Source organism: Mauremys mutica, chromosome 10, assembly GCF_020497125.1.
Source record: "Mauremys mutica isolate MM-2020 ecotype Southern chromosome 10, ASM2049712v1, whole genome shotgun sequence".
Taxonomy (NCBI): domain Eukaryota; kingdom Metazoa; phylum Chordata; order Testudines; family Geoemydidae; genus Mauremys; species Mauremys mutica.
The window spans coordinates 40,121,394-40,136,102 of NC_059081.1; the positions used below are offsets into that span (position 1 = coordinate 40,121,394).

A 14,709-nucleotide genomic window follows, 5' to 3' on the forward strand; every position below is an offset into this window, starting at 1 on the left:
TTAGCCACGAAGGCAAAAAACAAGCTAGAATAATGACATTATCTCAGACATTCCCATAGATCCCCTGCCCATCTTGGCATCTTGGTCCCTCTTCCCCACTGGCAACTCCTGCCCTGTGATAACCCAATATGCTTTTTGCACGTAGTCGGTGGTGTTGAATTGCTGTCAAGTCATTGCATAAGCTGTAGCATTATGCCAGACTAGCTGGCCTTTCCCCAGCCATGCAAATTATGGTTCAAACTAAGGCTGCCTTAAATGTGCCCTTTAAAATCAGGGCACTTTGTTTATTATCAGTGACCAGCATGGCGGAAACAAGAGTTAGATTTTTTTCATTTTATTTTTTGAATGATCAGAAACGATAACCAGATTTCTGTCCTGTCTGACGCCACCACATGCACACACAGAGCATTAGACACTCAGAATATACCAGGATGCACTGGTTGACTGGCCACAGTATTTGTGGTGTTTCTTTTACTTACCAAAGGCAGTAGGTGCACTGATAATAAACAAGATGCCCTGTATTAACTTGATATTTGTTGCTTACTGCATAGTTGTTGGAGTGACAGTCTATTAGGATGGCTCAGCTGTTCATGGGTGGAGTCAAAGGTCAGGTTCCCATCTTCCTGTTGCCTAAGGTAGGCATGAAATAGGAGTAATATGGAGACAACACCTTATAAACCCTTCCCCCCCACTGGCTGATTCAGGAGTAATCCTTGTACCCTCTGCAGGGAGCTTCAGCCATGGTATGTTTATGCTGTGTCCATGCTTTTATAAAAAACCCTCACCAGTTTGTAACAATACTTTGCACTTCTGTGGTGCCTTTCAGCTGAGGCTCTCAGTGTTTTAAAAGAACTAAAATGCTCAGCCCCATTGTGAGGTAGCCATGCATTGTTTGAGGCTCAGAGAAGTTAAGATATGACCTAAGTCACTTGAAGAACTGGGCAGAGAACTCCTAATGTCTCACTCCGAAGCCTATGCACTAATCATGCTACTTCCCATCTAATTTTCCTGAAACCCAGGTCTACGCTCTTAACCGCGTTTCCTCATTTCTATACATAGCGTGTGTAATAAATATAGCATTGTTTCAATGGTCACAAGGTATTAGTTTCCAACTCCATTTAATCAGCTGGAAAGCAATCCTTTAACAATTGGGTGTAGAAATGGTGATGAAAGAGAGAGAGAAAAATGTCTTTTTACTATTGTCATGGCTACGGGGTCTTGTCTCCTCCGGAGGTGTGTAACTCTTGTGCATGCCATTTACATGGATTCCTGACAGAATAGGATCCTAAAGCTACAATGTCCTTCATGCATAGCTGCCAATTTTCTGCAAAGCTTACACCTCACAGGATTCAACAGTATTGGTTCTTTTGGGATCAATGAGAAATTCACCAGCCATCTCCACTAGCTCTGAATTACAGAGCAGAACCAGATCAAATACAGAAGAGTTCCCTCATTTATCCTGCCTCTGAAACACTTCAGAGTATGTGCTGCATTCATTTTGTGTAGGCGGGCTGGTGTCTAATCTATTCTGTGAACATATTTATAAAAGATTAACCTGTGCCTAGTATTCCTGAAAACTGATTTAGTTAAAATACATTTTATTCCACTTGTCTCAGCCATACATATCTTTTCATTTATCTTTGATATTAGTCATTTTCATTGGAGCATAATGCACTGTACATTATCAGTATTTCTTCTACGTATGACACAGCTTTCTCCTAGCCAATACCATTCAGAAGACTGTATGCTCTGTGTCTAAGAATTTTAGCATACGGTTAATGCATTCACTAATGGCTGGGACTGTGATTCTTAACAAATAGCTGAACACCTGCAATTTCATAGAATGCTGTAACTTTAAAAGTATTTAGGAGCACCATGGAACCACAAGGTCATGCATCACGGCACCTGAAAAGCACCCAGGTGCAATGCATGCAAGTACATATGCACATGTACTTGCATGTCTGTACTCCTTGCACCTCCCATTTTATATATGATCCAGTAAGGCATGAATCTCCTGCAATTGTAAAAAGCTTCATATATGTTTTAAAAATATGTATTTAAGTGTAGATGATACTTGATTGACTTAGGGGAATGATCAAAAGGAAATGCATGTTTATAGCTTGGTTATTCTGAGGAGACAGGATCTGCTTGCCATCTACAAGTATTTGAAGAAGGGAGCAAACTTTGATTCTGGGGATTTAACTAGAAAGGTTGGAATGAAATTAAGAACATATCAGTTTGGGTCGAGACAAACAACATTCACTACTGGTCAGGTTTATAAAATAGTCTCCCAAGGGAATTGTTGGAAAACCCATCATGTGAAAGATTTAAAATTACTAGACCTGGGAAGTCAAGATGTCACCAGCAATGGCAGCCATAATCACCTAATTCTTTGCTTCTCTAACAAGCATGTTCTTGTACCCTTCATGAGTAGGAAAAGTTTTAGTCAAAATTCCTAAAGACACTGCTTCATCCTTCAAGTCCCTCCTGAAAACTCACTACCTCTTTAATGAATACAGTATAGTGCAAATTGTTAACAGCTAGGCAGGTAGTGAGCTGTGATTACTGCTCCCAACTAAGAATTGCATGTATCCTATTTTTTATTACTCTATTTCCCCTCTCCGCGCTCTGACCTGCTGGTTTATCTCATCGAGCTGCTATGCCTTGTCTTTTAGATTGTAACATCTTAGGGGGCTGTCATTTGCTGTACGTTTGTACAGCACCTATCACAATGGGGCCTGGCCTGGTTAAGCGTTACCACAATACAAATATTAAACACCACCATCCAGTGCTACAGTGGAGTTGAATTTGATTACCTTAATAGGTTGGTCCCATTTCTACTGATAGGCATCTGAAAAGCACACAATAGATTTCAACACTGTCACCTGTGGTCTCAGATGCTGTAGTTTGCAGTTCAGGTGTGCCCTGCTTTTCAGCCTAAGTTGGCGCTGTTCATATTTAAGATTTAAAATTTGTGGATATTAGATTTCCACATGAGTTTCACTATGAACCCCCAAAGTTTCTCATTGCCGTGATTTAGAAACTTATCGAAGCTTTACAATATATTTGATTTATTTCTTTTTGTAGTAATTGGCTCTTGTAAGCCATTGTACATGTGTTATCCATGCTTAGCACATATATTGGAAAGGCCGGGTTTTTTGGAAAAACCTGGATTTGCTCTTCAGCATCTTATGCATTGTGGATCCCGGCAACTGATGGTGTAATTGGTTGATTACTGATTATATGTTTCTTATGTCTGCACTTTGAATTGATGCATTTCATTCAAGTTCAGCCAGTTCTGCGTTCTGTTATTTCCTTATTTATAACCCATTGGTCAGGCATCTTACAGTATTAGTTTTTTTTCACTATCAAAATATCTTATTTTGATACAATGTAACACAAAAGTCAGCATTTTTCCCCCAGAGCCCATCAAGCAATTTTTATAGTTCATTATCTTCCTCAGGGGTTTAATGCCAACTCAGAAGCTTGAAAACTTCGACTCCCTCAGGGAACTGATGGGCAAGGTCCCCTGGGAGAATAACATGACGGGGAAAGGAGTCGAGGGAAGCTGGCTGTATTTTAAAGAAACCTTATTGAGGTTGCAGGAACAAACCATCCCGATGTGTAGGAAGAAAAGTAAATATTGCAGGCGACCAGCTTGGCTTAACAGTGAAATCCTTGCTCGTCTTAAACACAAAAAAACAGCTTACAAGAAGTGGAAAATTGGACAAATAACCAGGGAGGAGTATAAAAGTATTGCTCAGGCATGCAGGAGTGAAATTAGGAAGGCCAAATCACGCTTGGAGTTGCAGCTAGCCGGAGATGTTAGGAGTAACAAGAAGGGTTTCTTCAGGTATGTTAGCAACAAGAAGAAAGTCAAGGAAAGTGTGGGCCCCTTGCTGAATGAGGGAGGGAACCTAGTGACAGAGGATGTGGAGAAAGCTAGTGTACTCAATGCTTTTTTTTGCCTCTGTCTTCACAGACAAGGTAAGCTCCCAGACAGCTGCACTCTGCAGCACGGTATGGGGAGGAGGTGACCAGCTCTCTGTGGGGAAAGAAGTAGTTCGGGACTATTTAGAAAAGCTGGACAAGCACAAGTCCATGGGGCCGGATGCGCTGCATCTGAGGGTGCTAAAGGAGTTGGCCGATGAGATTGCAGAGCCATTGGCCATTATCTTTGAAAAATCATGGCGATCGGGGAAGGTCCCGGATGACTGGAAAAAGGCTAATGTAGTGCCCATCTTTAAAAAAGGGAAGAAGGAAGATCCAGGGAACTACAGGCCAGTCAGTCTCACCTCAGTCCCTGGAAAAATCATGGAACAGGTCCTCAAGGAATCAATCCTGAACCACTTAAAGGAGGGGAAAGTGATCAGGAACAGTCAGCATGGATTCACCAAGGGCAAGTCATGCCTGACTAACCTAATTGCCTTCTATGATGAGATAACTGGCTCTGTGGATGAGGGGAAAGCAGTGGATGTGCTATTTCTGGACTTTAGCAAAGCTTTTGATACAGTCTCCCACAGTATTCTTGCCAGCAAGTTAAAGAAGTATGGGCTGGATGAATGGACGGTAAGGTGGATAGAAAACTGGCTAGATGGTTGAGCTCAACAGGTAGTGATCAATGGTTCCATGTCTAGTTGGCAGCCGGTATCAAGTGGGGTGCCCCAAGGGTCGGTGCTGGGGCCGGTTTTATTCAATATCTTCATTAACGATCTGGAGGATGGTGTGGACTGCACCCTTAGCAAGTTTGCAGATGACACTAAACTGGGAGGAGTGGTTGATACGCTGGAGGGTAGGGATAGGATACAGAGGGACCTAGACAAATTAGAGGATTGGGCCAAAAGAAATATGATGAGGTTCAACAAGGACAAGTGCAGAGTCCTGCACTTAGGACGGAAGAATCCCATGCACTGCTACAGACTAGGGACCGAATGGCTGGGCAGCAGTTCTGCAGAAAAGGACCTAGGGGTTACGGTGGACGAAAAGCTGAATATGAGTCAACAGTGTGCCCTTGTTGCCAAGAAGGCTAATGGCATTTTGGGTTGTATAAGTAGGGGCATTTCCAGCAGATCGAGGGATGTGATCATTCCCCTCTATTCAGCACTGGTGAGGCCTCATCTGGAGTACTGTGTCCCGTTTTGGGCCCCACACTACAAGAAGGATGTGGATAAATTGGAGAGAGTCCAGCGAAGGGCAACAAAAATGATTAGGGGGCTGGAACACATGACTTATGAGGAGAGGCTGAGGGAACTGGGATTGTTTAGCCTGCAGAAGAGAAGAATGAGGGGGGATTTGATAGCTGCTTTCAACTACCTGAAAAGGGGTTCCAAAGAGGATAGATCTAGACTGTTCTCAGTGGTAGAAGATGACAGAACAAGGAGTAATGGTCTCAAGTTGCAGAGAGGGAGGTTTAGGTTGGATATTAGGAAAAACTTTTTCACTAGTAGGATGGTGAAGAACTGGAATGGGTTACCTAGGGAGGTGGTGGAATCTCCTTCCTTAGAGGTTTTTAAGGTCAGGCTTGACAAAGCCCTGGCTGGGATGATTTAGTTGGGGATTGGTCCTGCTTTGAGCAGGGGGTTGGACTAGATGACCTCCTGAGGTCCCTTCCAACCCTGAGATTCTATGATTCTATGAAAACGTGCCTTTTTTTTTTGCTAAGACAGTGATATTTTCACCATGGCACACATGTATGGGTTTTTCTTGTTTTGAATGCAGCTGAACAATAAATGTTTCTCAATTTAACAGCAACCTCCTCACATTAGGTTCTTATATCAAAGTATCTTTTTTATTTCAGCATAGGTCTGCAATTGAATTTGTTAATTAACTATTTCTGAGCAGACAGCAGTCAGAGCAGAAAACTGTGTAGCTGTAGGGGCATCTAAAACAGGTTAATTTTTTTGTCTGTTTCTAGCCGTATCATAGAGCCACACTTGCAGCCTCACTTAGGTGTGGCATGTACTAACCCTTGAAGGAGGGTGGGAGGGTTCTTTTAATCTGAAACTCTTTTAGTTGCCTTTCCAGCTACAGCATCCACTCCCTTTTTTATGTAAGTAACACGTATGGTGCACTTTCACTGAATCCCAAATCAGTGCATGTTACAGTTTTTTGGCTGGCTTCACAGAAAAAAAATATCTGTGCCTCAGGTGTCTGTGTAACTGATATAGTTGTAATGTCACCCTTCCACTTGATTGACAGGCATCTTCCTGAATGCACTGTACATTTCATCCTGGACTGCTCCACGATTATCATCATTACACAATCCCTCACCCCCATCCTCCCGTTCTTGTAGTATTCCTTGCTTTTTTTTTAAACTAGGATTCCCTCTCAGAAGAGTAATACCTGCCAACTCTTGCACATCAGCAGCTGATTCTGTTATTCACTATAAAAATATTTAAAAGGCCTTTTCCTTTTAAGCATGTTGTTTTCCACTCTGTGAGGGAGGGAGACAGTGCGTTCATGGGATATGTTTTCCTGTGCCTGCCTCTGCTTATCTTGTATAGCACTGTCACATTTTCCAAGGTGCAGTTTTCTGGATTTTGCAGCATCCTTTGTAGAATTTTGCTGTATTTGTTGAAAGCCAGGGTGGGAGGGCATGTGAGATCAGCTTTTTTTCAAATGGATCTTATAGATTTCTCTGAACTGCTGTGACCTGCGAATCAAAGCATCAGTACATTTCTTCCTTTTATGCCACTTAACATCATCTAAGTTTCAACCACCATCTTTCCATCACAGGTCTCTTCTCTTCTTGGGAGCCATTCAATGTTGCTTCATAATAGATCACTATTAGGTAATGCGAGGCACACCTTCGACCCGAGGGGCAGACATGCTGTCTCTAGCCCCTGGGTCACAGGGAAGTGACTACTGGTGGAAGGGCAAGAGAATGAATCCAGGCTTCTTGTCTGGCCCAGTAAAACACTAGCCCGGGGCTACAAGGCTAGCTCTTGTAAGAAAGCATTTGACAGGATTTGCATTAGTTTCAGACAGCTGTAAAAAAGATCCTGAGAGATCATACAGATAATACAGTTACTAGGTAGTCTGACATTTATCTCCTTAATTTAATCACTCATGCTTGCTGTTTCTATGACATTTGCTGAGCCCATGAAGCTCAAACTGTGCATTTATTCAGATTTTTGCCCTTCACCTCCTTATCCCACCTCACCCCACTTTGAAACAGCATCTGTTTAAAAAAAGCAAAGGGTTTTATCTGGTGTCTCAGCTGGTGACATGTTAGGCAGGGGTACAGGAGAGGCAGATTTTAAAATCAGGATGAGTGAGGCATCATCTTACCTTGCAATGTGTGTGCCAGAGAGAGGCTATCCTCCACTGATAGTAATAATACAAATTATTACAGAAAGGATTTTCACATGCAACAGTCAATCAGGTTTTATTTGCAGGCTCTAACTGTGGGCTACTGGTCTCCCTCACCCACGTGGGCTCTCCGACCAATGGATCAGTGCAGCTTGTCATCCCCTTAGCCACACATGCATATCCTATGGGCCATCCTCAACCCCACCCCTCCCCTATGCTCAGTCAGAGAAAGCTGGCACAGAGCCCAGCTGTGTGGCACAGAGTCCCCCTTGCACTGCATTCTGCTTTTCAGTGATTTCACTGCACTTTGCACCTTATGAAAAGGACAATCCTTCATGTTAAATCCTAATACTTCTTCAGATCTGTTTTAAACAATCAGTGCATACTTTCACGCTCCTCTCCAAACACGAATATTGTGTCTAGCTTGACTTTCCCATACATTTTTTTTTTAAAGAGCAGCTGTGTTGTCCTTCATGAGAACAGCTTGTGATTTACCATGACTGCTTTATTTTCCCATGGCAATGCTTACTGTCTTCAGGACAGTTGTCTATCAGAGGCTCAACAGTGCTCCAGTTTTCCATCAAGGGAAGCTAAAGTCCCATGATGCTCTGGTTGATCTACTCCAAAATCCACCTCTGGTGCTTCATGATTTCCCTCCTCTGATCAACAAAATGTCCTCTTTCCCTTTTCCTCTTCCAGGGGTCTGAAATGGCTTCAGATGAACTCATCTGGTTTGGACTTCTTTTGCTTTTTGGCACTCTCTCCTGCTATGCCTGCCAGTTCCTGGCAGAGCTCTGCTATCCCTTGGGTGGCTCTACAGAGATGGCATAGTGCAGACTGGTAGAGATGAGCCCCCCCCAGGATGGCGTCAGTACAAGATGAGAGAACCCAGAACTCCTTGGGTGACTTCTAGTGGTTCCACTAGTTGGTGGCAGTGGAAGCTGGCAGAGCTTCATTCTCCCCTTCTGTCTGCTCGTGGAGTGTTTCAGAGGTATTTAACCAGATGCTTTTATCAACAAATAACTGATCATCAGTTAATTTTTTTCTTCTCCCGACTTTCACTCCTTTGTGCAATAAGATAGCCACGACTGATGCTAGACTAATGTATATTTCTGGAAATGATGCCCCATTAATGCTACCCATCACAACGGCCGAACTGGGTGGGTCAGCACTGTCTGCCTGCTCTGAAACATCTCCTCCAAGTTTCTTTGCCCTTAATGCAAAATGCTGTGCAACGGTTACCACTGGAGTCTGACCCTTTCTCCTCCATGCACCCAACAAGGTATTTGTTATCTATTATGAAGCATGACCCAAACAAAAGACCTGAGCCCAAGTTTAGTCTTTCAAGTGGTAGATACTACATGTTACAGCTCTCTGTCCACTCACTTTGAAGAGCACTCACAGCTTGATTTGAAAAAAGAAAGAAAAGTGAGAACAAGAACATTACAGAAATTGTCCAATGTCTCCAACCAGAGCAAGGTAAAGGCAAAATTTTTTTGCCTTTCACTGCTGTTAATATCAAGCTACAAAAAGCTATTTTGAATTACGCACAGATGTAGGATATTTGCTGGGAAAAAATCCAATCATTTATATTCTGTTTTTCTGATGGGCAAGAGGCACCGTCCAATCTGATTGACTGTTGGCATGCAACTTACTACTGAGCTAGACTGTATGTTGATGGATAAGCCAGTCTCATCCAAGTGTCAGGAAGATTATATGAAAAGGAAAAAAAAAGAGCTGTCGGTAGTTGCTCCATCTCTGAGGAGATTGCCAACTCACCCTAACAAAAGAAAACATTAGTGTGCTATTTGCGTCTCACAAAGAGACTGTGATAAGATGACATGATAAATGATAGAGAGCTTTTTTTCCCTCAATAAAAACACATAAGGTAGCTAAATCATAAAGTGTAAGGAATATCTTAGCTCTTTGAATTGGGGCGAGCCATTTATTAAAAATAAAAAAGGTGAAATTGTCAGAAACATGAGTGTCGTTTCTGTTTTTTCTGTATTTCTTAAATTAACTCAAATTACATTATGTAGGGGAAATACATATGTATACACTGAATATCCTAAGAGCTGTCTCTTTCTGCGCCCACACAAAATTGCACAGGCAAACAGGTTAGGAGCTTCACTGTTTGTTTGTATTAATGGCTATTTGAGTGCCCCAATTCTATACATATTAATTAAAAATAGGAATGTGTGTATTTCTTGTTGTCAAATTTGGAGTCCACTTTCAAAATTTGGCACTAACGATCATATCTTCAAAACCTAGTTGTAGAATTATGTGCATTTATCACAGCTTTGCACACAAAGCACTTGATCATAAATGCAAACTGCTGGTTAGGCATCTAGAAAGCCACTTAGATGCACAGATGTGATCTGACTGTACATTAAGTCCAAACACAGCAGGTAGGTTACTGCATTGACATTTCTGTATCCAAATATCAGGCTTCCCTTTGTGAACATTTGGCCCTAAATATTCAAGATTAGTGAATGTTATCGACACACTCTGGTCGTACACAATGAATAATAACTACAAATAAAGGAGAGAATTATATCACAAACCCCTACAGGTTAATGATAAACTATTACTACAGTCTTACTGGTATTCCTGGAGCACTTATTGAACATACGACCAGGTAGGACAGCACGTATCAGCCTCATTTTAAACCTGGGTATGTACTGAGGCTGAACCTTATCCAGTGGCTAATGATTACCTTCTAGTCATGGTCAAAGGCACATGCTAATTCATTTAAGTGTTCCAGCAGCTGTATATATTGTGGACCATTCAATATTTTTGTCTCGGTGATCAGACCTCACGGTGGATTTGAGTGGGTCCATTCTTTCCCCCTCCCAGAGAATTCCCAAAGTGGGTATTGCCTTCTAGCCTAAGGGTTGCCTCATGGGGGCATTCCCAAAATAACCACCACAGCTGGCAACCCCTCTTGGTGGCAGTTGCAGCAGAGAGGCTGAAGGAATGAATGGGTATGGGGATTTAACTCCTCTCTCACCAGCTCCAAGCTCAGGCTGAGGCACAATGACAAGGCAATATTCAGAAGGTTGTACTGTCATGTCCTAATCTGGGGATAAATGGAGGCTTTCAGTCTTCTGAGCAGCACTTTTTGTGATCACCCGTTTCACACAATTTAAAAACCAAACAAGCCATTTTAGAGTTGACAAACCGTGTAATAATATTTTTTAAGGTCCATGCAATATGAGATGCCAGAATGCCTCCCAAAATGCAGACCTCTACTATATGCATACACGGTCGAGTCTTTACTTAGACTTGCATCTGAAGAAGTGGGTATTCACCCACGAAAGCTCATGCTGCAAAACGTCTGTTAGTCTATAAGGTGCCACAGGATTCTTTGCTGCTTTTACAGATCCAGACTAACACGGCTACCCCTCTGATACTTGGACAGGATCATCCCACAAGGCAGGCAGGTAAGCAAAGCACACATACCTCCAGAACTAAATCAAGTCCCTTAAGTAAAAGCCTTCTCTCATATATTAGCATATTCATTCTCTCATATTCTTGAAAACAAACCAGTATACATGGGGAGCATTCTGCTGTTTTGAGATAATGTCAGACATGTTATATTCTTCGGGAAGTTTCTCCTGTATGTCATCTAGTATTCCTTCACCTTCATGTTTTTCATGGTGGAAGTTTCTTATGTATCCAGTTCTGTGAGCATTTGTAGAATTTAGGGGGCTATTTACCTGCAGAGGAAGTTACAAACGTACATACATGCTTAACTTTATGCACTGAGTAGTTCCACTGATTCTTGTGGTACTAATCTCAGTGCATCACATTAAGTACACCTCTACCTCAATATAACGCGACCCGATATAACACAAATTCGGATATAAAGCAGTAAAGCAGTGCTCCGGGGCGGGGGGCTGCGCACTCCGGTGGATCAAAGCAAGTTCGATATAACATGATTTCACCTATAACGTGGTAAGATTTTTTGGCTCCCGAGGACAGCATTATATCGAGGTAGAGGTGTACATGCATAAATCGTAGCAGGATTCTTAGCAGGCCAACACCTAAATGTTAACTACCTGGGGAAAACTCCAGCATGACTTTTGGAAAATAAGACCTCTTAATGTGCATGCTTACATTGATTGGAAAGATTGTCTGAATGCAAAGAAGAAAGTCACAGCTTAAGTGTCTGACAATTGACTACTACTTTTGCGTCTTGCAGACATGTTGTAGCTGTGTTGGTTTCAGGATATGAGAGAGACAAGGTAGGTGAGATAAAATCTTTTATTGGCCCAAATTCTGTTGGTGGAAGGGACAAGCTTTTGAGCTTCACAGAGGTCCTCAGGTCACCACTTTGCTAACCACTCCATATTGTGGTACTAAATTGTACCCCTTGCGCGATCTGCCCCATTCACACAATTATGTTTGTGTGTGGGATGGAGAATTGCAGCTGCTTTTGTAGCACCATCTCCCACTGTGTCTCTGCGCTTGGTGTGTCTGGGAATTGGCACGTAGGATGGAAGGAAACCAGCCTCACCAGAAATCTGCACATGAGTTCTTCCAGCTCCTCCTTAGAAGAGGGCAGGAGTATCAGGGGAGGCTACTGACAGGGGAAGCTGGAATATTTGAGAGAATCAGGCACTCCCAGCATGAGAGTATGGAGGTACATCCGCATAGATATACTCGGCCTCCTCTGAATTCTCCACAGAACTTGGGGGCTTTGTCTTTAGGAATGGGAAGGGAGTGAAAACAAACCCTACTCCCCCTTCTCTGGATCAGTTTGGAGGAAATGAGGCAAGAACACTTCACAGGGTTTTCCTATAGGAAGGCAAGTTTTGAGGTACAGTTCATGGAAAAATGGGATACTGCAGCTTGACAAAGGATTCTAAATAGCTGAGTCCTCCTAAAGCATGATAAGACTCGAAAGGGATTGCTGTGTGATTCAAAACAGTGTTTAATGTATTCAGATTTCTTTCATGTATCACTTAGACTGTAGATCATTTCGTCGCATTACAAATTTCAAATCAAAGCTTTTTATAAAGCCATACAAAATAGCTTTTACTTGTGAAACCAAAGAGCCAACAGAAAAAACAAACAAGCGCTACACCATCTTGTGAAGGATTTGCAATCTGTTTTTACTAATCTTTTCTTCCACAGCCTGCGAGACTCCTTCCCCAGTAATCGAATCCTTGGATTGCAGTTCCAACAGCGTATGGAACAGTTTGTCTGAAGTCACTCTCATGAATTCAATCTCTGCATTGGGGGGCAGACCACAGTGGATGGGGTCTTTCAGGAGGTAAATTTCATCAGTGTATTTATGACAACATTGATAATCCAGGACCACAAACCTAGCTTCCTGTCAAACTGTCAAAAAACAAAAACCAACAAACAACCCCCCCCCCGCCCCCACACCACAAGTGACAATCCTTGCTAAACAGAAAAAGGAACCTGTTAGCTATAAATCAAATTATTCTGTTATGGAGTCATTGCTGAGAATGACACTACTTCTTAACAGTTTATGCCCATGAAAATTAATTAAATTTGTTCTATATTTTAATTAGCTTCTTTATTTCCCATACAGATACTGATGTTCAAAAGACAAAAACTACATGAATTTGCAAAAAAATCAGGTTTTTCTTCAGTTAGCAAAAAACATACTGATAATTTTAATTTTAAAAATAGAGAGAAATATTTTAAAAGAAAAATGTTATTTCTGCCAAATTACAAAGTGCTGCTTTCTGGTGTAACATTATTATTCCTTATGCCAATTTATTAAATAAAGCAATTTATAGTAGTATCTCTGAAAAATGCAATCCTTTCTTGAAATGAAAGGTGAGTGATAGTATAAGGTTTGCAAAATAAAGAGGCACATTTTTTTTCTTCAGATTATTACCAAAATACATGCACTGTCTATTTGACAATCAATACACTCCATAAAATAAAATGGAGCTATGGTATCATCATCATAATTTCTTTTCAAATGGTTTGCTGAGAGCCAGATTTTATCCTTTATGGAACAGAATGGCAAAATTGTTTAATTCAATATCATATACTCATAATAAGCGGTAATTCTGCTGTATCTCAAAACTGCTACACAAATATTTTAGGCTCACTAGACATTTAAAACAACAGACAGGTGGGAGTACATTTATTTATTTACATTTGTACTGACTTAAAATTCAAAATGCTATTTGATGCTTTTGAAGTATTACTGTGGGATGCTAAATTACTACTGAAATCTTACAGTTTTGTGATACCTTTCAACCTGCCAAGATACATAATGATGGTGGTGATGATGATGATGATAACAACAATAGCAGTAGTGCAGGATCCTTAAAATAATGTGGGGCTCATTTCTGAAAGATAAATACCATTTTCTCTAACTTCAGTTTTGTGATTCAGCATTTGTGATGCAAGTAATCTGCAATAATGAAAGTAAAATAACCCCAGGTTTGTGTGGGATGGAGATACCTTTGAATCTAAAATGAGGCCCCCTCCCTTATAATGAAGGACACGTTAGCAGCGTGCAGTGCCATGATGCAAGGCTTCCTCTAGAGAAACTGCAAAAAAGTTCATCTTCAGAAATGACACTATACTGAAAAAATGAACAATTATTCCAGATGAGCCTCCTGCCGGGGCTCAAGTTTTTTCAGTGCCTCACCAGATCTGTTTGGAAAAGGGTTTCCCACTGTTTCTTTGAGAGAGAATGCACCATGCTAGTAGGGCCAGAGAAAGCTGAATGACCCCAGATTCATGGCAACCCCAACTGCAAATATGGGTAGCGCCTTGAAAGGAGTTACAGCTTTCCTCCCTGCAGCCCCTCTATATTCTACTCTCTTTTTAAAAATTCTTGTTTCTTTTCACTGCATTCTTCCTTGGCTTTCTTTTAATCCTTTTTTGCTCTTGTTCTTTTGTTCTTGTTCTTGCACTCAGAGCAGGTTACATACTGCTCAGGGTGGGTAGGGAATGTACACTGCAGGCTCTGTGGGTATGTTCTCTCACAGCTGAGCTGAGTGGCACATGGGACAGGAGAAAGGAAGTGGGCTTGAGCCAGTGAGCTGCTGCCTCGGCCTGCAGCTGTATACATCTGGGGCCTGATTCTCCACTACCTCCCACTTTGTGTAGCTATTTACATATGTGAACGGTGTGTATAAAACACTACCAATCTGATCTGGAAGTATGGTATACCCATTTTGCACAGGCGGCTTGTCAAGGAGGGGAGAGAGAAAAAATAGATATAAAAGGACTATGTGAGGTGGCAAATATACTGTTTCATGGGGTAGGATGGGGGAATCACAATAGAAGATTAGTGTTCATCTATGTCAAAAGGGATCCCAATGAGAAGGGCTGGGAAACATTCGTTTACAACAATCAGAATGATCCTGATTCTGTATCCCACAACTCCCATTGACTTCA

At 41.7% G+C, this 14,709-nt stretch overlaps 1 pseudogene; it reads right to left on the reverse strand.

Moving 5' to 3' along the window:
- Positions 1 to 8,232: 8,232 nt before the first annotated feature.
- LOC123378727 overlaps positions 8,233 to 14,709 on the reverse strand; it is a 215,328-nt pseudogene continuing 208,851 nt past the window's right edge.